The sequence below is a fragment of the Vulpes lagopus genome, chromosome 17, assembly GCF_018345385.1.
Source record: "Vulpes lagopus strain Blue_001 chromosome 17, ASM1834538v1, whole genome shotgun sequence".
NCBI lineage: Eukaryota > Metazoa > Chordata > Mammalia > Carnivora > Canidae > Vulpes > Vulpes lagopus.
In genome coordinates this window covers 9,158,625-9,184,672 of record NC_054840.1, presented here as the reverse complement: position 1 = coordinate 9,184,672, position 26,048 = coordinate 9,158,625, and the positions used below count along the sequence as shown (strand labels likewise).

At 42.6% G+C, this 26,048-nt stretch overlaps 1 long non-coding RNA gene across 11 annotated transcripts in view; it reads left to right on the top strand.

The window, feature by feature from the left end:
- Positions 1 to 24,473, top strand: part of LOC121477286 — a 54,559-nt gene extending 30,086 nt beyond the window's left edge. The window contains exons 7-11 of one of the 11 annotated variants that reach the window (XR_005984184.1): positions 3,659 to 3,830; positions 6,576 to 6,729; positions 7,455 to 7,584; positions 13,636 to 13,688; positions 21,181 to 24,473. This is a non-coding gene — a long non-coding RNA (uncharacterized LOC121477286). The remainder of the gene's footprint in view (positions 1 to 3,658; positions 3,831 to 6,575; positions 6,730 to 7,454; positions 7,585 to 13,635; positions 13,689 to 21,180) is intronic. The other 10 variants (XR_005984185.1, XR_005984193.1, XR_005984182.1 and 7 more) reach the window with 10 other exon arrangements.
- The last annotated feature ends 1,575 nt before the right edge of the window (positions 24,474 to 26,048 follow it).

The window sequence follows — 26,048 nt, the reverse complement described above, 5'->3', positions numbered from 1 at the left end:
CAGTGGAGAAGTAAGGAAACATTTCCTTTCTGGAAAAAATGTATATTTTTTAATGTGTAATACGCGAACAAAGTATATCAATGTTGAGCCAACCTCAAATGGGAGATTTACTCCTTTATCTACCTCCGTGGACATTGTCTAGGCGATCCCTAACTCAGAGTGACATTTTAGTAATGGAAACTAACTGCAGTGGATTGGAGGAAGCCAAGTGGACAGAAAGGAAAAAAAAAAAAAAAGACAAACAGCAAAAGCATAAAATGAATAGTATCCCATTTCTCCCACTGCCCCTACTATTCTATGATGGCAAAAAAGACAATTACTGTTCTCTCTTCTAATATATATATATATATAATATTATGAAATATTACATATATTGAATATATATAATACTGTATATATAATGGAATAATGTCTGAAATCAGCTGAAAGAAAAAATAAGCCTGGTTGCTCATACTCTAATAGTTTTTCACTTAGAGGCCTATGTAGTAAAGAATTTAACCTTGCCCCCTCCCCCACAAATTCTGGCCTTTAACTTTGGCTTCTTGGGGGGTAATCACTAAGCCTTTGGAATGACAGGTCAGAAAGGAGTGCCTTTGTTTTCCTGAACCTTCGTTCACCAGATGGTCTAACAATAAGATGTGTGGTGGAGGCTGGCTGTGCCCAGGAGCTGGCCACATCAGACAACCCAGCAACGTTACTTAGGGTCATGCTGTGTCAGGCAACCTGGGGGCTGAGCTCAACCATGCGGGCAAGGAGCCTATCCATCATACCTACATGATAGAACTCCAGTAAAAACTTTGAACACTGAGGTTTGGGTGAATTTCCCTTGTTGGCAATACTCCATGTTTATTGTCACACCTTGATGCCAGGAAAGTAAAGTGACCTGACACTCTAGGGGGAGGGCAATGGGAGCTCTGCATCTGGTACTTCCCCAGACTCCCCCCTATGTGCTTCTTCCATTGGGTGATTTTCATTTGTATCCTCGCCCTGAAATAAACTATGAGTATAATGGCTTTCAGTGAGCTCTAAGTCCTAGAAAATTTTCAAATCTGAAGGTGGCTTTGGGATACCCACAAACATAAGGTTGGTGTGAGAAGTGAGAGCAGTCTTGTGTGGACTATGTGTCCTCTAGTTTTGTAGTTGGCTGAAACTCTTCACAGAGTCCCATTCTTGACTTTTTTTTTTTAACACACATGCATGTGCACACACTCATACACACATTTCATATTTTAATTACTTCATGGGTGTAGAATTCAAGGGGACAGAGACAAACTTCACCCATTTTATCCACTTTCTGCTGCTTTAAATTTTTCTAAATCTACTTTTAAAATAGAAACATTTAAAAAACTTAGAATCTCATCTTTTTGACATTATCCTTTTATCAAGCAAGAAATACCGTGGAGAAGAAAGATGATTTACAAAGAAAACAGAAATAGTGAAACTGAAAACCAATCACAGAAATACATAATTAAGGTGAAATTACACAGTATACACGATAATTTATTTTAATCCTTTGCAATATTTTCAAGAAGTATATTGAATTGGATGTATGATGTGTTGATATTGAATAGCAATTAAGTTATTTAAACTATAATTAGAATTTTAAAAGAATTCATCGTAATTTCTCTAAAAATGCACCCTGAGTCATAATATTGCTTTATGGGAACTACATCAAAGATAGTTTTAATACCTTTTTAATAAAACTTGGAAAGTTTCATGAGTTTATGTCTATGCATGTATTGTGCAAAATAGAGATCAGTTGGGGGAAAAAAACGAACTCCTCTGAGTCAAATTTGGGGGTAAAATGAAATAAGTATTTGGATTTAGTACTGAAGGATAACAGACTTTAAGAAGCATAGAGAATACAAAAATAAAATAATAAATAAATAAGAATCTGCTGATTTCTCCCCCCCTCTCTTCCCTCTCCATTTCAGGAGCTGGGGAAAGGTAGGATCCCCTACTTAGGCCAAAGGTGTAAATGTCTCATGATGTCGAAGACCAAACTGTGTCAGAGATAAATGAGCAAAATCTGCTTCTTCCTAAACTGGACAAGGGAACCCAGCTGTCATCACTTTTGTTTAGCAGGAGTTCTAAGGTGGCAGAAAGTAGAGTTAGTTTATGGCAAAAAAAGAGGAAACAGTCTCTAATTGACAAACATTCTATTCTGGTGGGATTTTTTGGAAGTAGGGGAGACTTTCTATTTGAACTTTAGGAATACTCCGCATTCTTTGGTTGGCCTCAAGGGCAGGTGAGCCATCTGGGGACATCTCAAAAGAGGTGAATTGTTCAGTGTTAAGGGGTGAGGCTGTACCACAGCTGACCATTTCCTGGAACAGGTGGGGGCCCATGGAATCCTTTTTTTTTTTTTTCTTTTGATGTCAAATTATCATAATGGTCCTTTGGTGATAGATAGGGATGGCGACAGTGGCAGGCAATTTCTCAATGAGTTAGGGTTGGCAGGCTATCAACTATTATTCTAGGCGAGGTCCCTGGCCTTTCCCTTCCTTTCTGCCTTGTTTTCCTGCCACACTCTCCTTCATGCAGCCTGATTTTCCTTTGACCTTCACTTTGAGCCTCACTTTGACATTCTTCCTTGCTTTGACTTTACTTCTGATCCTTAAACACATGACACCAGTTCCTGCCTTGAAGCCTCTGGTCTCTCTTTCCTCTCCTTGGAACACTTTCCTCCTGGGTCTACACGTGGCTGTCTTCCTACTACTCATGCCTTACTTACCTAATGACCCCACTTAAATCTTTTAAAGGATGGGAAGAGAAAGAATCCATATTCAAATTTGCTTATGTATGCAGAGTGATACTCTGAAAGTTACGTGAGAGTCTAACAGCAGTGGTAACTTCTGGAAATAAGCAGTAAGAACAATTTGAGAATATGGGAGTGAGCATTGGAGGGGGAGTTTTACCATATATATCTTTTTATGTATTCTGATATTTTTTTTAAACTGCAAATACATTAACATGAACATCTGCCCCCTTAGACAGCTACCATGACTATACCTGTGTATTTGTGTGTTTTTCTGAAAATGACTTTTTCCATTTTCACAGGTAATTAATGTGTCTGAGTATAGAAGGCTAAGTTGAAGATAATTTCAGCACAGAATTTTGAATACACTTTTCTTCCCTATTATCTAGTGTCCAGTTCCTGATTAGAAATTGAATATTCTTTCTTTATCCTATTTTTTTTTTGTGGGTGACTTGTCTTTTTTTTGTTTTTTGGTTTTTTTTCTCCTCTTTAGGGAAACTTTTAGAACCATTTCTTTACTTTCTACTGTTTTTTCCCCCAATTTAAAACATCATGGTAAAATACAAATAGCATGACATTTGCCATGTTAGCCACTTTTAAGTTACAGTTCAGTGGCATCAAGTACATTCATATTGTGTACCCATCACCACCATTCACCTCCAGAACTCTTTCCATTTGCTGAAATTTATACTCTGTAGCCACTAAGTAATGACATACTCTTCCCACCTCTCCTCAATTCCTAGCAACCACCATTCTCTTTCTGTCTTTGTGAATCTGACTGCTCTAAATTCTTCATAAGAGTGGAATCATGGTTTTTTATATTTTGCTTTTTTAGAGCACTTTTCCGCATTTCTTCCTTTATTCATTTGCTTATTGTTTGTCACCTGCATTGCATCTTAGGTTCCGTGAGAGCACGGAGAGTGCTTTCCTGATCATCCCTGTATCCTCAGAACTGACCGAAATGCCTGCAACAGAGCAGGAAGTGAAGAGATGAATGTTGAGGCACCAAATGTGGCAGTTCCTCCTGGGGGAAAATGCTTTACATCACTTTCCCAGAAGAGCTGGGAACCTGGTGGGTATTTAACATGTCACCAACTGCCTGGGATGTGGGGTGGGCCTGTGTTTGGTCTCAACTGCCTGAATTTCTGACTCATTTTCTGTGTAATATCATAATGGAATAACCCATTTAATATAATTAGGATCCATCTATCACTATAGAAAATTTGGAAAAGTTCTTATGATGAGCAATCCTAACGTGGAGTTTCTTAGTCGGCAAATAACTGGTCTTTCTTCTTCTTTTTCTCTCTTGTCTTGAAGCAGAAGATTATTCTATGGTCATCAGATAAACACCAGCTTGTCCTCTGCTTAATAGAACTTTGCCTATAATCCTGTTAGTGTGCCAACTTCCATTCTTTCTGGGACAGATTTAGGCTGGAGGGGGGGGGGGTCAAAAACATTTTCTTAAAGGGCTAGATACTAAATACTTTAGGCTTTGTGGGCCATATGATTTCTATACTAATTATTCAACTCTGCTGTGGTAGCACAAAGGTAGCCAAGAAAATAGACAATATGTAAGTGGATGAATATGGCTGTGTTCCAGTAACACGTTTTTAAATGGATACTGAAATTTTAATTTCACATCATTTTCGCATGTCACAAAATATAATTCTTCTTTAGATATTTCTACCCATTTAATCAAAACCATTCTCACCTCAGAGGCCATATAAAAAACTGGTGGTGAGCTCAATTTGGTAGGAGTTTACCTACCTCTGGGCTAGACCATTATCACCTTGAAGGAAGAATCATAGGTGAAATGTAAAACATAAACCCGGGTAGTGAAGGGCACCCAGAAGACAATATATAAATGCTCATATTTCATGGAGTATGAATGTTCCTGAAACCACCAGGAAAAAAAGAACTCTAGGACTAAATTTAGACACCAACTGAAAAGCCTACCTTGAGCCAAGTTGAATAAAGTATTACCTTTTTACTAGAAGGGAAGAATATGTCAGATTGGTTGTACCAAGAGTTTATGCACATATATAAATTCTTCTGCTGGGCCTTGTTATTGTCCTTTACATACTTTATTTTTAATCACTCAGCTTAAGGATTAAATCGGCAGCATTGCACGAGTTTGCCCATACATGCTGCAGGGTTTAAAGATGAGAAGACTGAGGCACAGTCATTAAAAATCTTGCCTAAAGTCACACAGCCACCACAAGCAGAGTCTGCCGCAGACCCAGGCAGTCTGACCCTAGAGCTTACTCTTTTCACTCCTCTGCTATTTTTAAATCATCATACCTTTAAATTTCCATGCTAATAATATTCTTTCTAAGGGAAATTGTTCCCTCTATAAAGCAGAGTGGGAGTTAAAAATATTTCACCCACTTCAATAAATAAACTGTGATATATAAATATTCAAGTCTTACGTACAGGCTATAATAGTCTCATCAGCCTGGCAAAGCAAGTCCTACCCAAGACCTACTCAGGGAAACCACGTGAGTTCTACGTACGAAATCAAAATAGCCTTTTTGGAAGGAAGCATAGAGTTTTTGTTTTTTGTGGGTTTTTTTTTTTTTGGTAAAAACATAGGATAAAAGTTCATTTGTCTGTAGAAATGCTCACTTTGCTGGGTTTCAATATATATACAAAGCATACTTAAATAAAAATTTTAAAAAGATTTTATTTATTCCTGAGAGACACAGAGAGAGGCAAGACATAGGCAGAGGGAGCAGCAGGCTCCCTGTGGTGAGCCTCATGCAGGACTCGATCCCAGGACCCCAGGATCGCAACCTGAGCCAAAGGCAGATGCTCAACCACTGAGCCGCCCAGGCATCTCTACATAAAATATAATTTCAAATCAATGCTAGTAAAATACCTGCAGATAGAAGTCTTTCCATCAATATAAAAAGCTAAGCAAAATCCATTTAAAATATTAATTGTAGTACATACTTCAGTCTCTTTTGAAGGAAGGATTTTGGTCGGTCTGTTCCGGAATGCTAAATATAGGGTCTGGCAGGTAAGATCATATGGTGGTTTAGGTGATTTTTCTCTTCATCAAACTTACCTAGGAAGCCAAATGATAAAGATAGGAGACACTGTAATGATAATAGTTTCTTCTTTCCCAGTAGTTAATATATTTTTAATCTCATAATTTGTCATTGCCAGTGATAAGTTAAAAAAAAAAAAAGTGGTGTAGGTTGACCTTGAGTAATAAGGGGGATAAAATTAGAAAGTGCCACTTTTTGATGAGGCAGCTATTCAGTGTTCTTTAGTTAAAACTGCTTCTTATATCTCCAATCCATCCCTTCTGTCCCAAATAAGAAATAAAAATATCATGTAATTTTTAAAAAAAGATTTTATTTGTTTATTCATGAGAGACACACAGAAAGAGGCAGAGGGAGAAGCAGGCTCCCTGTGGGGAGCCCGATGTGGGACTCATTCCCAGGACCCAGCATCACAACCTCAACCAAAGGCAGACGCTCAAACACTGAACCACCCAGGTGCCCCAAATATCATGTAATTTTTTAAAAAGATTTATTTATTTATTTGGTGGGGGGAGAGTGTAAGTAGGAGGGAGGGGCAGAGGAAGAAGAAAGAGAACCTTAAGCAGGTTCCACATCCAGCGAGGAGCCCCACACAGGGCTTGATCTCATCACCCTGATATTATGACCCGAACCAAAATCAAGAGTCAGACTCTTAACACAGTGAGCCCCCCAGGTGTCCCTGCATCATGTAATTTAGGGAGTATTTTCACATAATGAAGTAAGTTTATCTGCTGATAAATACTGATAGGTGTTCTTGCTCCTTTTTACAGATGAGGAAATTGAGAAAGGTCAGATCACATTGCTAGGATAATTTTCTTCATATGTTCTCATTTTTTTTGAGGTGAATCATTTTATTACCCAAGGTCTCATAAGAAGACATTATGGAGAAATGAGACTATGATGAATATTCCATAATTCTTCCTGGTAAGTGGATAAAGATACATAACTGTGGGTGGGATAGGAGAAATATTGCTGTTTGTCATTTGACTTACTTTTCTTAAGAATATGGGACACCGGGATCCCTGGGTGGCGCAGCGGTTTGGCGCCTGCCTTTGGCCCAGGGCGCGATCCTGGAGACCCTGGATCGAATCCCACGTCGGGCTCCCGGTGCATGGAGCCTGCTTCTCCCTCTGCCTGTGTCTCTGGCTCTGTCTCTCCTTCTATCTCTCAAGAATAAATAAATAAAATCTTAAAAAAAAAAAAAAAAAAGAATATGGGACACCATCTACTGAGTGCTCACTCTAAGGCCGGCTGCATAAAAAGCATTTGATGGACATTAACACTTTAGTCATCAGGATACTTGAGTGGTGGGTTCATACAGACGCACAAACTGTGTAGGTTTGGAGATACTAATTTACCCAAGATTATACATCCTGTAAATGGTTAAACAGGGTTCAACCCGGGGTCAGCTGATTCTAAATCCCAAGCTGTTCTATGCTCTTTACTAATTCTTTAGAATTATAATATATAATATGATATTCTATACTTTGCTTAGCTGCATCATTTTATGGCCCTTGTAGGGAACTAAGTTTCCTACATCTTATATAAAAATTAAATAACTTAAAAAGATCTAAGGTTGGTTGTAGGCTATTGTTTTGTTTTTTTTTCTCAACTTTGTTTTGTTTTCGATAACATTATGTACTGTGGAGTTTGGAGAGATGAGGCTCTGAAAAGCCACAGAAGCTTCTGCTCACTGGTGTTCACTTTGGCGATGACAACTGGCAGAGACGCGAGAGAGATAAGATTGGGGAGCTATAGGGGAGAACATCGAAAAAGTGGGTGAGTTCTCATCAATTAAATTTTAGTGAAATTCTCCTTTTATGAGTCTGCCTTAAGGTAGGGCCAGCTTACTCCCCTTAGGTGTCATGGGGCCATGTGCTCTCCTAAGACTGTTGACCACAGCTCCTGACCTTAAAAAGCCTGACCACTAAGCACGGGTTCCAGCAGCAGGGACAGATCTGGCCAACTTGACCCACTTGGAACGGGGCAGAGGCAAGCCTCAAGCCTCAGGTTTCTTCATTCACTCATTCATTCATTCATTCATTAACTCATTCATTCAAGATTGTATTTATTTACTCATGAGCGACAGAGAGAGAGAGAGAGAGAGAGAGGGGGGGGGGCAGAGACCCAGGCAGAGGGAGAAGCAGGCTCCACACAGGGACTCCAGGGTCACGCCCTGGGCTGAAGGCGGCGATAACTACTGGACCACCCGGGCTGCCCACATTTTTTTATTTTTATAAAAATAAAACTACCTTCCCCAGTTTGGTTTTACCAAGGGGTATGTCTGGGCCGACTTGGGACGGGAGGCCCTTCAGCTACAAGGCGCGTGGGGCTGGGGGGGTGCAGGGGCCACGGGGGCTCAGCCCGGGCCTGGACGGACCCTGCACCGGCTCGCGGTTCCGCGGGGAAGGTGCAGGGGCCCTGGGGGGGGGGGTGCAGGGGCCCTGGGGGCCTGGACGGACCCTGCACCGGCTCGCGGTTCCGCGGGGGAGGTGCAGGGGCCCTGGGGGGGGGGGGTGCAGGGGCCCTGGGGCCCTGGACGGACCCTGCACAGGCTCACGGCTCCGCGGGGAAGGTGCAGGGGCCCGGGGGGGGGGGGGGTGCAGGGGCCCTGGGGGCCTGGACAGACCCTGCAGGGCTCGCGGCTCCGCGGGGGAGGTGCAGGGGCCCCGGGGGGGGGGGGTGCAGGGGCCCTGGGGCCCTGGACGGACCCTGCACGGCTCGCGGCTCCGCGGGGCCTCCCTCCGCGTCTCTCCTCTCAGTCCCGTAAGGACTCGGGAGCCGCGAGACGGCGGGGCCCTGGGGGCGACCCAGGCCCGCGGGTGGCGGGGCCCAGCAGGGACCGCGGGGCAGCTCCTCCGCGTCCTGACCCGCTCCCCGCCCCGCCCCCGGCTCCCCCCAGGGCCAGGTCTGGGCCGCGCGGGGTGACGGCGCCCGCAGCGGGGGGGAGGGGCGGGGGGGCTGCACCTGTGGCTTCGGCCGCCCGAGCCCCAGCGCGGTCTCCACCTGGGCCCGGATCCCCACACCTGTCCTCGGTGGGTAACACCTCTGAAGACTTGGTCGTGGTCTTCCGCGGGGCACTACGTCCGGAGGTGGGTCTCGGCGACCACGTGATGCGATGCAAAGATTTGCATGTGATGGTGGGGGGAGGGGAGCGGCTGGGGGTAGGCGGGGGGGGCTGCCTTTGCAGGTGGCGGGTGGCCACAGCCCGGGGGGGCGGGGGGGGGCAGCGTGCCGAGGCCTCCACAGCGCGCTCGGCTCTCCCCGGCGCCCGGAAGGCCCAAGTCCTTAAAACCTGTGTTTGAAAGTAGAGCACCTGGTGCAAGCGGCCCCAGTGCAGGCGACCCCGGCGGTTCCCTTAGGACTGGGGGTGTCGCCCGCCCTCGGCCCCGGGGCTCGGGGCTTGGAACACCCGGTGGGAGCCGGGGCGGCCTGTGCCCGCTTCCCTCCGTCCTCGGCCTCTCAGGCGCTTTTCTTTCCTCAGTTCGGCAGGTGGCACAGGTCCCACGGGTCCCACGGGCAACTCTTCAGTTTGGAAGGCGGGGCCCTGGCCCCCGTCTCAGGGCTCTAATGCGGGTGGGAACGAGGATGCTGGGTCAGCAGTCCCCCTCCCCACAGAAACTAATTCTGGATGGTGGGATTTCAGTAGTGATATGGGGCTGAGCGCGAGGAATGGGGTATGCAGAAGGACACATCCTTTTTGGAGGGACTTCGTCTTTGGGCCAGAAAAGTCGAAACTCAATTTGAACCCAGGGCTGTACAATCCCTTAGGCTGTGTGTGTGTTTTAAGATTTATTTATTTATTTATTTATCAGAGACACATGGGGGGAGAGAGAGAGAGAGAGACAGACAGACAGACAGGCAGAGGGAGAAGCAGGCTCCAGGCAGGGAGCTGGATGCAGGACTCGATCCCGGGCCTCCAGGATCAGGCCCTGGCCCAAAGGCAGGTGCTAAACCGCTGAGCCACCGCGCTACCCAGGCTGTGTGTTTCCTATAAGTGATGTCACTTGTCTAATTCCTAGCTTCTTTACCTGTAAAATGTGACCAATAATGAAATCTGTCTCAAAGGGTTGTCATGTGTGATTAGGTGATGCTAAATAAGTACTTTATGATGATTTGACAAAAAGGCCCGTGTGCACTTCCAGCCCTCCACAACACAGCCACAGCCAAGGCTGTGGCTTGAGCCTAATGGGTCAAAGTATTTGTGTGTGTGTGTGTGTGTGTGTGTGTGTGTGTGTGTGTGTGATGAATCCTCAGGATCTTACATTTTTTTTAAAGATTTACTTATTTATTCATGAGAGACACACAGAGAGAGGCAGACACACAGGCAGAGGGAGAAGCAGGCTCCCCAAGGGGAGCCTGATGAGGGACTTGATCCTGGATCCCAGGACCACACCCTGAGCCGAAGGCAGACACTCAACCACTGAGCCTCCCGGGCGTCCCAGGATCTTACATTGCAAATTTCATTTCATCCAGAACAAAGCATCTTCCTATCTCTTGTTCAAAAGCCTTAATGCCGTTACCTATCTCTAGGCCTCCCTAGAGTGTTTTAAAGACACCAGCAAGGTCTTGGGTTTAGGGACACCTTCTGAATTGAACTAGAAGTTAAAAGCCGATGAGATGCTTTTAACTCCGTTCAATGACTGTGTGACTTGGAACGAGTCACTTCACGTTTTTGAGCTTTGATCCCACCTTTATTAAACATGAGTTAAGAATTGATGAGACAATATTTGAAACACATGCAAAATATTTAGCGATTGCTGGCTAATCACTGGGTAGATAGCATTGTATTTGCTGAGTCCAGCTGACGAGCCAGTTACGACTTCTATGTCTGGTAAGGGATCTGGGCTTCCACACAGCAAGTGCGATCTGAAAATATAAAGACTCCCGTATTTGTTCTTATAAGCCACCTATGATTCAATCCTTGAAGTATTTTGTCCTGTGGAAAAAGTAAAAAAGGAAGAAGGAAGGTGGTTTGGAAAGCTGGCAGTAGGTTGCTTTTGCTGAGCTGCACTAGTAGCGAAAGCCAGCAGTAGAGAGAATTCTTGGATAAGCAGCCTATAATTAACTGTGAGGGCAACGAATCCTTTCAAACATCTTCATTTTATAGAGTGCTCTTGTTTTCGACACTTCCCTGCTATCCTTTTCTCTTTCGTGGGTCCAGATATACATACATAGAACGACTTGGAAAATTTAGCCAAAGAGCCTGGACGCTCCTTTTACTGACAAGTCAGGAGCATTGATACCCAGAGGAAATCCCAGGTTACTGAATTTATGCAGGTCCCTTTTCAGAATCCTTTGTGACTTTGTCTAGATTTGATCCCATACGGATGGCACATCTGGGATAAAGTGACAGCTTTCTAAAGACTTCTTTTTAAATAATGTTCTAGGGCCCAGAGAACTAGTTACTTCGCCAGCAATCATAGATGTCGTTTTCACTTGTATGCTTTGCAACTCCAAAGGACAACAGTTGGCAAGTCTGTTAGTGCGTGTGAATCTAGAATACAATTAAAATTCCTAGAACAAATCCTTGTTTGTGTGTAGGCATGGATGCTGATCTTTAATATTTTTGTTCTAATCTACTCGGGAACAGCAGAACAACTTGATTCAGTAAATATTTATTGAAGGCCCACTTTGTTCGTTGCGGAATGTTGAATAGAGCCCTTCTATCTCAGTGGGAGCAGGTGTGCATTTCAGATAACCAATTCAGGTGTACAAGAATGGAAATGAACTTTCTTTACTAGGGAGAAGTAGCAGACCAAATTTTGAGGGATTTTTTTTTTTCCCCTCCTCACCCTGAATTTTTGCCTCCTGTCATCCAGAAAGGTAGTTTGTTTTGCTTCATCCCTTCCAGGGAGGATTATGACACTTTCCAAAGAAGAAGTCACAGCAAACCTTCCTGGATTTTGTTTCCAAAAGCCTAAGCCAAGGGTAACAAATCCAAACGCTTAGAAGGGTCTGGCAGATAAAATGATGGGAGGAGTGAGCTGGAAGGGTCTGTGGTGAGCTGGAGGGCATGTGGTTTGGATAAAGAAGGCAGCTGTTGCACTGTCCCAGCTTTTGTTCTGTGGGATGTGAGCCCAGAAAGGCCAGACTTCCAATTTTTTAAAGGGAAACTGGAAATCCAGCTTTTTTAATACAAAGAAATTCCAGCCCCAGCCCTCTTGGGAGAAGAGAATTAGACAAAGAGATAGGTTCTCCAAGACTAAAAATTAATTTTCCTAGACTCAGAGAGATATATAACTTTGTGACTTCCATAGAAATAGAGATCTTTAGCCAGAGCCCCATGGCAGCCCTACTTTGGATTGAGAAGGGAAAAGCAGCTTCATGGTTTTCTATGGAGGAGGGATCTCAGGCTTTGGGATTTCCGGGGAAGACTCCAAAAATTTCAGCCAACCAATAAAATGACTTTTTGGTGTGGAATCCCATGTTAAGGAAAGAGAAGAAACCATGGGTATAAAAAATTAACTTAAAATGCTTAATGTGATTGTATACAATAATATTATTATTGTAAGTTCAACTACTTACAGCAGAGTAGTTTAACCTAACCTGGTTTCAGGTATTGAGGAAACTTATGTAAACTCTCAATGTATCAGTTTCCTCATCTTTTTTTTTTTTTTTAATTATTTAAGAGAGAGAGAGAAAGAGAATGAGTGAGAGGGGCAGAGGGAGAGGGAGAGAGAATCCCAAGCAGACTCCTTGCTGAACACAGAGCCCAACATGGGACTTGCTCTCACACCCCTAAGATCATGACCTGAGTTGAAACAAGCATTGGGACAGAACATGAGAGACTCCTAACTCTGGGAAACGAACTAGGGGTGGTGGAAGGGGAGGTGGACGGGGGGTGGGGGTGACTGGGTGATGGGCCCTGAGGTGGGCACTTGACGGGATGAGCACTGGGTGTTATTCTATAGGTTGGCAAATTGAACACCAATAAAAAATAAATTTATAAAAGATAAAAAAGAAACAAGCATTGGATTATAGCTTAACCAACTGAGCCAGCCAGGTGCCCCTCAGTTTCCTCATCTTTAAAATGGAAATGATGCATAATAATACTAGGCCTACCTCACAGTATTGTGAGAATTAAGGTAAATATTAGTGTATATCTGGTACATTAAACGAGCAGGACTCGAGATATACTCAGAAATCATCTTTATTTTAATCTCTCCTTGTCCTTTTCAAATTTATTTGACAGGCAAGTCCTTGATTGCCTGCTGGTTAAAAATAGAGGTTGCTCAATGAATTCTCTGCTTCATTTTAGAAATTAAGAAGTTTTTCAGTTATTCAAATACTATTCTTTTTTTTTCCTATTTTTTCTAAAGATTTTATTTATTTATTCATGAGAGACACAGAGAGAGAGAGAGAGAGAGAGGCAGAGACACAGGCAGAGGGAGAAGCAGGCTCCATGCAGAGAGCCTGACAGTGGGACTCGATCCCAGGTCTCCAGGATCACACCCTAGACCGAAGGTGGCACTAAACCACTGAGCCACCCGGGCTGCCCTCAAATACTATTTCAATTCTGAAAATGGTCTGATCCCATATAGAAATAAAAACTCCAAATTTGATTTGAAATTGGATCTTCTCCTCTGTCATCTGGAGGATGGGAAGGGGAAAGGAAAACTGTCATTTGGTCCCACTGTAAGATGGCATTGTGCCCATTGGGCCTGCAGGCAGCTATATATGGACTGTTTCTTGGCCATTTTCATAGGTCTCTTAGTGGGCTCCACTGAGAAAATCTTCTAGAGATGCAGGCAACACACTGTCCTCCACCAGCTACGTCCTCTCACTGTCCTTGGTTTCTTTTTTCTTTTTTCTTCTGGTGGCCCACAGCGCGGACTGTACTTCTTGCTGTCCTATTACTTCCCCCAGACAATCCTCTAAAGGTAGGTTTTCAAATAGTCCCATGTTGATACAGGTGAAGCATTATTACTAGAGTTGGAAATAATAGCTTAAAAGAACTATAGAAAAATGGCATATTTATCTAGTTCCAAACTAGGCATCTTGTATCATAGGTACACTTAAGGATTTTTCAAATAAAAGTTTCACAATTTGTGGTGTTTTCCCCATGGATCTGTCGTAAGTGCCACGTGTGAGTTTACAAAGTGTGAATGGGCCAACACAGGATACCTTAACTAAATATATGTGGATTTTTATGAAAGGGGCATAGGAGACTTCCTGAAAGGAGCAGCATTTGAATTAGGCCTTTGAGGATGAGGAGAGTTTTGCCAGGATAGGCCCAGATAGCCGGGAGGGGGAAGGGGAGGAAGCAGAAGCAAGTGTAACGCGTCTAGAGCTGATGTCCATGGGTGACAATGTGTCACAGCACAGTTCAATTATGGGGGATGATAAAAGCTAGTATTGGTGACGGGTTTACTGAATGCTTCATTTGAGCCCAAAGAGACCCGATTTCTTCTCAACTCTGTGAGGCAAGTACTATTATTATCTTCCTCTTAGGCGTAAGGAAATGGGCCACAGTGAGGTGGAGGTAGTTGCCTCAGATCTCCCAGCTGGGCTCGGACCTCTGGCTGTCTGATCTGAGCAGCACCATGACTAACTACTACATTACCCAGGACTCTTAGTAGTTAGGGACCACAGGAGGGCATTCACACACACAATACATACTGGATCATAAAGAAGGGTCAGGATGGCCTGCTAAAGAAAAAAAAAATTAATTACATACTTAAATCTTAGAAAAACCTTTAGTTTTTTTACGATGGTAATCACATTTATAATTTCCAGCCATTCCTCTTCCTTTCCTTCCTCCCTCCCTTCTTTCTTCCTTTATCGCATATATGTTAACCCAGAGACCGTGTTAGTCCCAGGGTATACAACGGTAAAGCAAAATATATGCAGTCTTTGCCTTCCTGGGAATTATATTCTAATGGTGGAGATAGATATTCAAGTAATTTCTAAGAGTAAAATTACAGGTATGATTTTTATCCAATAAGAGGAATTTGGAGCTCCTAGAGCTTAACATGAAGGGCTTTGATTGGAAAAGCCAGGGGCGAATCAGTGACCTAGAACTGAGTTCTGAAACATAGGAGTTAACTAGATGAGGCCGGAAGAGAGGAGTGCCCAGGTGGCAGGAGTAGTATATGCAAAGGTCCTGTGGTAGGAAGAAGAATGGGCAGTAAAGAAAGCCTGAGTGGTCAGAGCTGAGTACACCACTCGGTGTGTGTGGGAGACACACCTGCAGAGTAAGGGAGACAGCGTGCAGAGTAAGATGGTACAGTGGGAGTCTGGTCACATAGAGTCTTGCAGTTCAGGTTAGAATTTGATCTTTACCCTAAAGGGAAAGTCCTGATAATAGTATTTTCAGCGGGGGCGGAATCATGATCAATTTGCATTTTGAAAATACAGAACTGAGAGTAGATTGGAAGTGAGAGAAGTGAAAGGAGGTGGAAGGGTGAAGAGGTAGTCAACCAGGTGAAAGAGTAGTTGCTTGAACCGGGAGGTGGCAACGAGGAAGAGACCAGGTTCAAGAGATATACAGGGGGTGAAGTCAACACAACTTGTGGGATGAAATTTGGGGGTGGCATCAAGCTGACCTGGATGGTTTTGCCGTCACTGAAAAGGGGAAACTAGAAATAGGTTTCTGTTTTGTTTTTATTTTTTTAAGGATTAGGTTGAGAGTGGCAGGGAAGAGCATGAATTTTGAGTGAAGGCACCTTTGAGACCTCAGAGATCTTTGGTAATGAAGTTCTAGCTTTGACTTTTCAGCTCAGTTCCTGCCAACACCACCTCTGATCTTCCCACTCACGGTTCAGTCCTTGTCACTTGAGGTAACTCAGTCTCCGCAGACTGAGCATCAAGGGCTCCTGCCTGGTGCCCTTCCCTAGATATGCCCTTGACCCCACGCCTAATGAACACTCATGGTGCTGATGATATGTGCAGTTTTAAAAATTGGAGTTTTGGGGTTTCCCCCCCCAAGCATTATTTCAATGACTTTTAAAAAACTCACCCTGCACTTTATAAAGTAACACTTTTTCCTGGGCGATCAAGTATCCATCTGGCAAAACTTCACGTGAGGAAGTAGCTATCAGGAGTTATTCTTTCAGGAGAAAAAATGAGTGGGAAATATCAAAAAGGGAGACAGAACATGAGAGACTCCTAACTCTGGGAAACGAACTGGCGGGGGGGGTGGAAGGGGATGTGGGCGGGGGGTGGGGGTGACTGGGTGACAGGCACTGAGGGGGGCACTTGATGGGATGAGCACTGGGTGTTATTTTATATGTTGGCAAATTGAACACCAATAAAAAATAAATTTATTTAAAAAAAAGGAGTTATTCTTTGAGATTTGCAGATGTGGGCACTCAGTGATGACTTGCGGAGACTGACCATTTATTTCTTCCTTCTTCCCTCCTGTGCCCTTCTGCGGCCCTTCCTTTTTGTCCTTTCCTCCTTTTATTTTATTTATTTTATTTTATTTTATTTTATTTTATTTTATTTTATTTTTTGTATTCAAATTTATTGTTTTTTAATAAATTTATTTTTTATTGGTGTTCAATTTGTCAACATACAGAATAACACCCAGTGCTCATCCCGTCAAGTGCCCACCTCAGTGCCTGCCACCCAGCCCCCCCACCCCCACCTACCTCCCTTTCCACCACCCCTAGTTTGTTTCCCAGAGTTAGGAGTCTCTCATGTTCTGTCTCCCTTTCTGATATTTCCACTTATTTTTTCTCCTTTCCCCTTTATTCCCTTTCACTATTTTTTATATTCCCTTTCCTCAGAAACATTTCTTTAGGTTCTTAAGTGAAGTTGCTAAACTGACAATTCTCCACCAGATGGCACCAAAACATTACATTCCAAGTAAGAGGCCCTCTCCACACCTTCCGGGAAAAGAACCCAGACCGTGGAGAAATAAATGCTCAGATGATGACTCTACGTGCAAGTTCAACAGAATTTAAAATTCCCACTCCAACTTCTTGAAATATTTGGCGTTGGATTCTCTCAGGAGAGGGAAAGAGAGAATGAGACCTTCTGAGGAAAAGATCCTTATTTTTGAGTTTTTCCTCTTTCTATTGTGGCCAACAACAGGCTGTGATGGACATCACATTCCCAGGGACCCTGTCATTGGCACTCGGTGCTTGCTTCCCTGTTCTTTCATGAGCGCTGGAGCTCCACTTGTTACAGAACCAAGCATCTCGAAGAATAGAAACGCAATACCTCCCTCCTATCAAGATAACAATTGAGAAAAGTGAAAACCAATCTATGCATCCGGTGGCATCCTAAACAGAAGAGTAAAACCATTTTCTCCTATTTTAAAATGTTAGTGTCATTTTTCTTCAATTTCAAAAATTTAGTTATCATTGATGTAGCAAAAATAGTATGGGTAGCCGTCTAAATTATGAAGACAATAAAGTTAGAATATACCATCTCGTATCATGTTCTGAGTGCAGGATAGTTGTTTCTTAAAGCAACATCATTAACAATTCTGTTACTGATGATATGTGCGGTTTAAGAAACTTTGAGGGTTTTTTATTTTATTATTATTATTTATTATTTTTTATTATTATTTCAATGGCTTAGAAAACACCCCCACGCTTTATAAATGAAAGTTTTTTATTGGGCAATCAAGTATCCATTTGACAAAGTTTCATGTGAGGAAGTAGCTATAAGCAGTTTTTTTTCTTTTTTTTTTCAGATTTGGAGATGGGGGTACTAAGTAAGGAATGATTTTGCTAGGGTGACTGAAAATGGATAAAGGGGCAATAGGTATTAATTTTTTTATTATTTTTATTCTTTCTTAGAAGGGGGAGAAATGAATAAGTGAACATCATGAAGTGAATTTTAAAAAGGAAGTCGTGCTAAAAATAGATTTAATGTTATTAGTGTTAGGTAGATACTTTGATAATATTTTATATGTGTACTCTTTTGTAAAATTTTGCCACCGATTGTAACACGCACATACATATACACAAAGTACATAAATATCCGTTGTTTGACAAAGGTGTGGGTGCACGGGGGTGGGTGCTATGTTTTTCCCACTGCACAGAAAAACACGTGTCTCATTCTAGATCTTGGATGAGTGTTTGACTGTTTCCCTACCCCGAGGAGTCATCTGAATGTCCACAGGTCCCAAAGTGCTTTGGGATCACTTAGGCTAAAAGATGCTATTTATTGTGAAGCTATCTTATTTTATTCCCAAGGGAATTTCATCATTTTTGTATTTGTGAAAACTGTCAATGTGCCTTTCTCAAAATGCAATTATCTGCAAGAAGCAAACCAACACAGAGTGGACCCCTTGTCTTCAAAGTCATTTTATTAAGAGTAAATTAGACTGGAAAAATGATAGTCTAAAATGCATTTTCAATAGATTGCTGTCTAAAATGCATTTTCAATAGATTGCTGTCAGGCTCGCTACCTGTCAAACAGAGAGGCCTGAAGCTTCATAGTGACATATGGATTAGCCCAGTCTTCCCTGCAGCGTGAAAACAAAAGACAATTGGTGATGCATGGGGCAAACTCATCTTAAAACAGAGATATCAACAAAGGAATATGACAGCATGAAAAGACAGAGTGCAGTCCGCTGTCCACATTTGCAAAGAGATTCCTTCTGAATCCATAACTTCAATATGCTGTGAGACAGAAAAAGACAAAATACACATTACGTGTAATTGTTCGTCGGCTACTTCGTTTGAGCAAATGCTGAATTTCATTCTCTAAAGTGAGGAGCAAGTGGGAACAATGGATAAAATAGCTGCTGTTGTAAAAAGTCATTAAGAACCATATGGAATTAGAATTATTCGATTTTAAAAAATCATCCATCCTTTAGAGACTTTAAAAGAGTGCTCAAATTTCTCGACTACTAATCAACTGCAAAAGCCTGAAGTCACAGAAAGACCTCAAGAGCAAACGCTCTCTTCCCAGTTAGAGCTTCTCACTGGACTGGTGAGGTCACTTAGTTCAGAGTTGGTTTGGAAAAGACAGGCATATCGGGGATCCCTGGGTGGCGCAGCGGTTTGACGCCTGCCTTTGGCCCAGGGCGCGATCCTGGAGACCCAGGATCGAATCCCACGTCGGGCTCCCGGTGCATGGAGCCTGCTTCTCCCTCTGCCTGTGTCTCTGCCTCTTTCTCTCTCTCTCTCTCTGTGTGTGTGTGTGTGACTATCATAAATAAAGAAAAATTTTTAAAAAATATATTTAAAAAAATAAAGGAAAAGACAGGCATATCAAAGTTAAAGAAAATCACACAGATCTGCTTAGGTTTGGGAAAACGCAGTACAGACTGTTTCAGCATCCCGTGTGAACAATTACATAGAACACTTGTCTGACCAGTAACTCTCAATTAAATAGAAATGAAAGTTTCTCTCATAGCCGTTTTAATCCAGATATCCTAAGGGACTCCGCAAACAAGTGTAATAACACGATGCAAAAGTTAGTGAAGGAAAATGGTGCGTTGAATGATAGAAGCCGCTGAGTTTCCAGGCTTGAGAGCAGGTGCTAAAAATACAAAGCAAGGTAGTGTTAGAGTCACACAGTGCCTAGAGAACCATGCAGAGCTCACTAGGGAAGGTTCAGGAAAGGGCACCTTTGGGGTACGCCGAAGGAGTCTGTGGCACAGGGGTCAGTGATGACTGCTGTTTTGCCAAGCTATCATCTGTGTGATGGCCTGTTCCTCTGGCGACAGGGCAGGCCCTGCAAATAGGAATAAGCAGATCCCTACAGAGGGTCATATAAGGGGGGCTGGAAGGCTCATGGGGGTGTCAGGGTGTCGGAAACCCCTGTGATTAGCTGTGTCCTGATGACCCACCAGAAGCAGGTGTTAATTGTTCATGGATACTTTATGTAAGTGGGGAGAAGGGCGTATTTTCCAATTAACCCATTAGGGTACTTTGGCACATCCATGCCCTTTCTAGCAAAGTGCAGGGTCCTGGGGTTTTGAAAAATGGGGCAGCTCTGAAAGATGAGTTTTGAGTGCTGTCCTTGCCTGACAGGGCAAACATAAAAGGCACTAAGTTAGAAGTCATGATGGGTGCCTGGGTGGCTCAGTCGGGTAAGCCTTCGGCTTGCGATTTTGGCTCAGGTTACCATCTCATGGCTCATGGGATCGAGCCCCGTGACAGGCTCCAGGCTCATGGAGCTTCTGCTTGAGAGTCTCTCCATCTGTGCCCCACCCCCCTTGTGCATATGACTCTCTCTCAAATAAATACAGAAATCTTAAAAAAAAAAAAAAGTCATGAGGTTTGGGGCTGAGACTATTAGACATTGGTAGAGAAGTAGCAAGAAATTAGGGACACCAGTGAAAGCATTTCTGAAATTCATAATTTTGCCTTTACAGAATTCTGGCCAGATAATTTAGTCTATTGATTTTTGCTTTAGTGGTATGTAGGGTTAAACATGTGTAGAAAAATTTCACATGAGTAAAATAAACATGTTTGTTGTACATTGTACATCACTTTTTACACTTGTGTTTTCATTTAACGTCTCTTTGTTTTCTCTATTGATTGTATCTCTTGTCAATAAATGTCTCTTTTTTTTCCCCCCCGCAAGCCCGTAGGAACCAGCTTTGATTTCTCATTTTTGGAGCATAAACTCACACCTTTGAAACCACAGTGTGTACTCTTCTGATATAATTGCTGTTGATTTTGTTGCTATGAGATTTGCTTTTCTTGTTTTTGTACCAGTGTGGTTACACTATTATGTCGGCATTAGCGCACTGTGTCAGATAAGATTGTTTTCACCCACATAAAGCAAATCATAGTCAATTATCCAAATAAGGCTTCCTTTTTCTTTCACAGAGAACAGACTGGGGTTCAGTCACCCAGGACCATTGCAGCGGCTCTTGGTGACATCAAAGTCTAGGTGCTTTCCCAGTCTGCTCCTCCATTTTGGCCCTTGACTTACCCACATGGTCACCTCATGGATCCCACATGTTTGATCTCTGGCCTTCCCTGAGAATTGCGGGTGGAAGAAAAAGAAATCTACAAGGAGAAAGAGTAGTGTTTCTCCTTATCAGGAAAGCAAAACTCTCCCAATTAGTCCCAGTCACCTTACATACATCTTGTTAGTCAGATCTCGGCCTGATGACCGCCCCTACTCTGAGAATGCTTGCAAATAGAGTATTTGAGTGGGGCACAAAACCAATGTTCTGTTTTTTTTTTTTTTTATTTTTTTTTTTTTAGAAGAAGGAGAGGCTGGATACTGGTAGGTAACTGGTAGACTTGATCCCACACTCAGAGTGTGTCTAGAGTGGAATAGAAGACTGCATTTTTTGAAAGATCCCGCATTTAATTGCTTGGGGGATAGAGAAAATATATTGGATGGAAACTTAGACCAATGGAAGCATGGTTGGAAATCTTAGTTGGGGACATAAAGAGGTTGGTGCTTGGCCCAAATACATCAAGAAACCTTTTTTTTTTTTTTTTAAAGGATTTGAAGTTGACTTGTGTAGAACGAAGCACGAAAGAATACTGAAGTGAAGGAATAGAAAAATGTAACCATTTTGTTCCTCCATCATGTTTGAAAAATCAAGACGGGCAGAGGAATTTTACCTGTCTACACTGCATATGGGACTGTGAGGATGAAGAGCAAAGGCAAGTTCCAGCCCCCAATTCTGGCTCCTTGACTCTTTGCTACCTGGGTGGCGTAGCCAAGTTGCTACGCCTTCATCCCTGCGTCTGTGAAGCTGAGCCAATGACAATTCCCATCCACTGGTTTGGAAGATTCAGTGCTATAATGCCCAATATCTAGCAGTCTATCAAAGTATGTTAAATATCATCATCATTAATGTTATGACTGTAGGATGGGAATTATTTCATTGATTCTGGCCTAATCTTCATACAGCTGTTCTGGCTGATCTTGGACAAGTGATGTGTCCCTGGGCCCAGATTTTTTCCACCAGCAAAATCAATGAAGTAACACCAACCTCGTGGGCTGCCTGTAACAAGCAAATAACAGAATTATGTAAAAATCCTTTAAATAGGGAAGTGTTATAGCCAAGTGGGAGATATTATTAGTGTCACCATATTGTCTGTACTTCCCACCCGCCCCCTCTTCTATTTGTTACGTCTCTTCTTCCCTACCTTCTACTTACTCTCTTGGATGAAACTGGCACAGGGTGGAGTAGATGATATTTGGGATCTCTCTAAAAATTAGAGTTGACAAGTATGGATGGTATTCCTTCAGTCTGTGGCTACTCGTGCTTGAATATTTATCCATAAAAAACTGAGCCATGGTCTAAAATATTCCTTGTGATTTTTAGCTCAAGTGGAAAAATTGTGTTTTCAAGCTGTGTGTGTGCCAGAGACCAACATATTATTCTGACATGTTACAACTTCAGATTGCTTCCTTTCAGCTTTGAAAAGTATTAAAATTGTCTATCTTTATAATAAACAATTCCCATTAAAAACAATCTCAGCTTGGAGAGTCCCCAGAGGAGAATAGGGCAGATTATCTGCCTCTGATTGTGAGAGTTGTCACGATCTGCATTACCACCAGTCTCAGGCCCTGGGGCAATTTCATATGCAGTTGGCCTTAAAGACACCACGGTTCCCACATAGATTGTCAGCTGTAGTCACTTTGAGTGGTCTCTGGTAAGTAGTAAAGAAATGGTTTCAGTAGGATATTCTTAATTTTTAGAGCCTAGGTAGATTCCAACACGTTTCTTTTATGCCTCCTACATAATTTTCTATTTGCGCAATATATTGAATTTCTATTCCAATTTTCCATAATTTCACTTAAGGGACACTTAGTACTTGATAACAGCTTTTTCCAAATTGATGCATCAGAACTTTTGCTTTTTTGCCATTAATACTAAACCTTTGAAATGAGACTGAGTAATAGCTGACATTTTTCCTTTTTATGTATTAGAAAGAAGAGTTCTTTATGTCTGGCTTCAGCTCTCCTTTAGCTTATCCTTCTTTTCTGCTATTCTTTCTCACCCTCCTTAGAGACAAGATCAATATTGTCCAAGATGCCACATAGCACTGAGGCAAATCGGGTGGGTGCCATTGTCTTCATATGGTCCCTATGGTTTGGATCTAGTTCTCAAGGACATAGGAATAGGGAGCTCATGAGATTGCATGATGAGGAAGTGGTTTACAATCAGGAAACCCACCACAAATTTACTTATAAATAAGAAGGCCACTATACTAACTTAGACAATATTTATTACCATGACTGGAATATTTATGACTAAACCATTCCTAGTATTAGCAGGCTCACCTCTAACTTGTATGGAGCCTAGGGCAAGAGTACAAACCAAGGCCCACATTCCACCTAAGTGTTTATAAATGACTAATTAACATATCATTAATTAAAACATGTCCTGTCTTCCTACTTTGACAGATATACCTTCATTATGACCTAGAGGGCCAGTACAGGATTAGAATTTTTCACTTTCCTTGTGGGAAGGAATCAGCTTCATGGCTCTCAGCCTCTATCCTATGGTCTTCATCCCTGATTCTTTCCCTTACTTGTTAAGGGTCTCACATCCATGTTGGGAAAGACTTCTGCCGACACAGCGTTCAGTCCATCCCACCAACAGTCACTCACTCATTGGCCATTCCTCTGCCTGTCCTAAGGGGGTGAGACCCCAGGGAGAACCATATAGATTCTTGAAGTTGGAGCCATTTGGGCAGGTCACTCTTGGGTCTTGGGCACCGAGAATGTGATGCTACAGCTAGCCCCGTTGCCCAGAAGAGATTTCAGTTGGCTCAGGTTCTTTACACTTGTGACCTGGCCTGAGATCACAACGTGGGACTCCTCCTGACACCAATTAGAGTTTTCAGCTGCTCTGTCTTTGTTCCAGCCCTTGCTAGTTTGGCTTCATCACCACTTACTTTCTCCCTCCCCATTCCTGACTGCTGCCTCCCCTTCACCTTCCTGCCAGTATTCCCAGCTTCCCACACTCTCCCTGCCCCTTCACTCTGCCTAGAAGTCTTGGCATATACAGTCACATTTTGTTTCTAGAAAAGGCAAAATTGAGTAAGCTGAACCAAACAAATTATAAGTCTGCAATCTCGAAATTCCCCTGAGTCACCTTGCCTGGATTTGGGATGGGCTTCTCAACTCCTCAGTCACCTGTTTTAAGGAATTTTCTGGGTTTATATACCTATTATTAATCTTGCTTATTGCATAAGCTTCCTTAATCATTATCAGAAATCATTAATAGATATTTCACTGGTTACCAAGATACTTTTAATGTAATCACTCCCCATATTCATGAGTAAATGTAATATAAATTCCTCCTCATTATAATTAAATAAACTTCAAGTTCATCACAAGAACCAATAGTTCTCAAACTCTAGCAAGCATCAGAGTCATTTGGAGGGCTCATGAAAACCCAGACTGATGGCTGGGGAATACGTGTGTATGTGTGAGAATTTGCATTTCTAACAAATTCCCAGGTCATGCTAATGCTGCTGGTCTACACTTTAAGAACCGTAGCTCTCCATGTGGATGGCTCACTTTCTCTCACTCCCTCTCCTCTAGTCCACTCTTCAGTATGGCACAATCCATCTTCCAGTATTACTGTCCACTGGCAGTGCTCTGACCTATGTTCTCCTATGGCTAAATTCAATGGCAAAATCTAAAAATCACTTTTTACTGTCCATCAAATTCCTAGAGAGAATTTCTGATTTCTTTTGATGTGACTACTCCTATATTCCCTCTTTGAATTTTATGTCATACAACTCTCTGGTTCTTCTACTTCTCTGGATGCCATGCCTTTTAAAAAAAAATTTATCTAAATTCAATTTGCCAACATCTAATATAACACCCAATGCTCATCTTATCATGTGCCCTCCTTAATGCTGGTCACCCAGTCACCCTTTATCCCCACCCAGCTCCCCTTTTGCAACCCTTTGTTGTTTCCCAGAGTCACAGTTTGTCTTCCTCTCTAATTTTTCCCCACTCAGTTTCCCCCCTTCCCTCAAGGTCCCTTTCTCTATTTCTTATATTCCACATATGAGTGAAACCATATGATAATTGTCTTTCTCTAGTTGACTTATTTTACTCAGCAATACCCTCCAGTTCCATCACATTGATGTAAATGATAGGTATTCATCCTTTCTGATGGCTGAGTAACATACCACATCTTCTTTATCCATTCATCTGTCAAAGGACATCGTGGCTCCTTCCACAGCTTGATACCATGGTTTCCTTGCTGCACTCCCCATGTGGAAGCCTCCTGTGATCCTAGACTAGAGTTCAGTGTCATTTCCTCAAAGAAGCAGTTACTTTTTTTGTCCCAGGAACATGAATGACATCCCCGCCCCCATTCCCATTCTACTCTACTTGTGCTTATATCATTCTTCTCTAACATTTCTATGGGATATATTTACTAGTCTCCTTGCTCAGGGAGAATTTTGACCAAGTTTTGTTTTGTCCTCCTAAGGATTGCTAAACAACAGATGTGAAGACTTTTTATGGCCCATTATCACCCTGCTAGGTACCAGTGCCCATCTCATTCTTTGGGATGTAGCAAAGGGGTGTCTATGTGAGGCACATCAAAGGGTGAAAGCAAAGTCTCTGGGTTGGGACAGATGTCAAATGCTGGGTATCCACTTGACAAAGTGCTGGTTGCCTGTGAAGGGAGGCCCTTCACAGATGCAGGTGCCAGTGGCAGGAACTACTAGTGTGATCTCGGGAGCATGCAGTGTTTTGCAGGCCTGGTAGTTTGAGGATGTAAAGTCAGCCCCCATTCATCTCTTGGATGCCTGAACAATGTCATGGTTGTCTTTCGCTGAGAATACTTTTCAGTTTACGTGGCTTTCATGGAGTTGGTGTTCTCTTCTTTTTCTCATTAAACTCTCTGCGCTCATCCTTTCCCCTTTCATCTCTCCTCCCTGCTTCAGAAAAAGAGAATCTGTCTCTGCATCTTCAGAAAGGAAGCAAATGTTTTATCCATTATAGGAGTTCACTGTGTCCTCTAGGCTTAAATCTTTGGAAGCAAAGTCAGGAAGAAGAAAGACTTTTTTCTTCTTTGCTTTTTTCACCCAATTATGTCGCTTTCCTAAGTAATACGCCCAGTGCTTCTCTGTAGGATGACATGAGGGTGAGAAGTACTGTGTCTGCAAAAAGGAAATATGTTGGTTACTATGCTGGAACATAGCCTATGATTTAATTTATCGTGCTGCTAGAGGGCTCGACTACAACCACTCTGTGGCCAGGAACTCTGTGCTGTTCACCCTCATGGTCATCTCGCCCGTCACAGCTGTCTGTGCTGTTCTTGTTTACTAGGGAATCAGGAGACATCATCATCTTACATAAAATGATAGACTATTGCCACAGCTTTA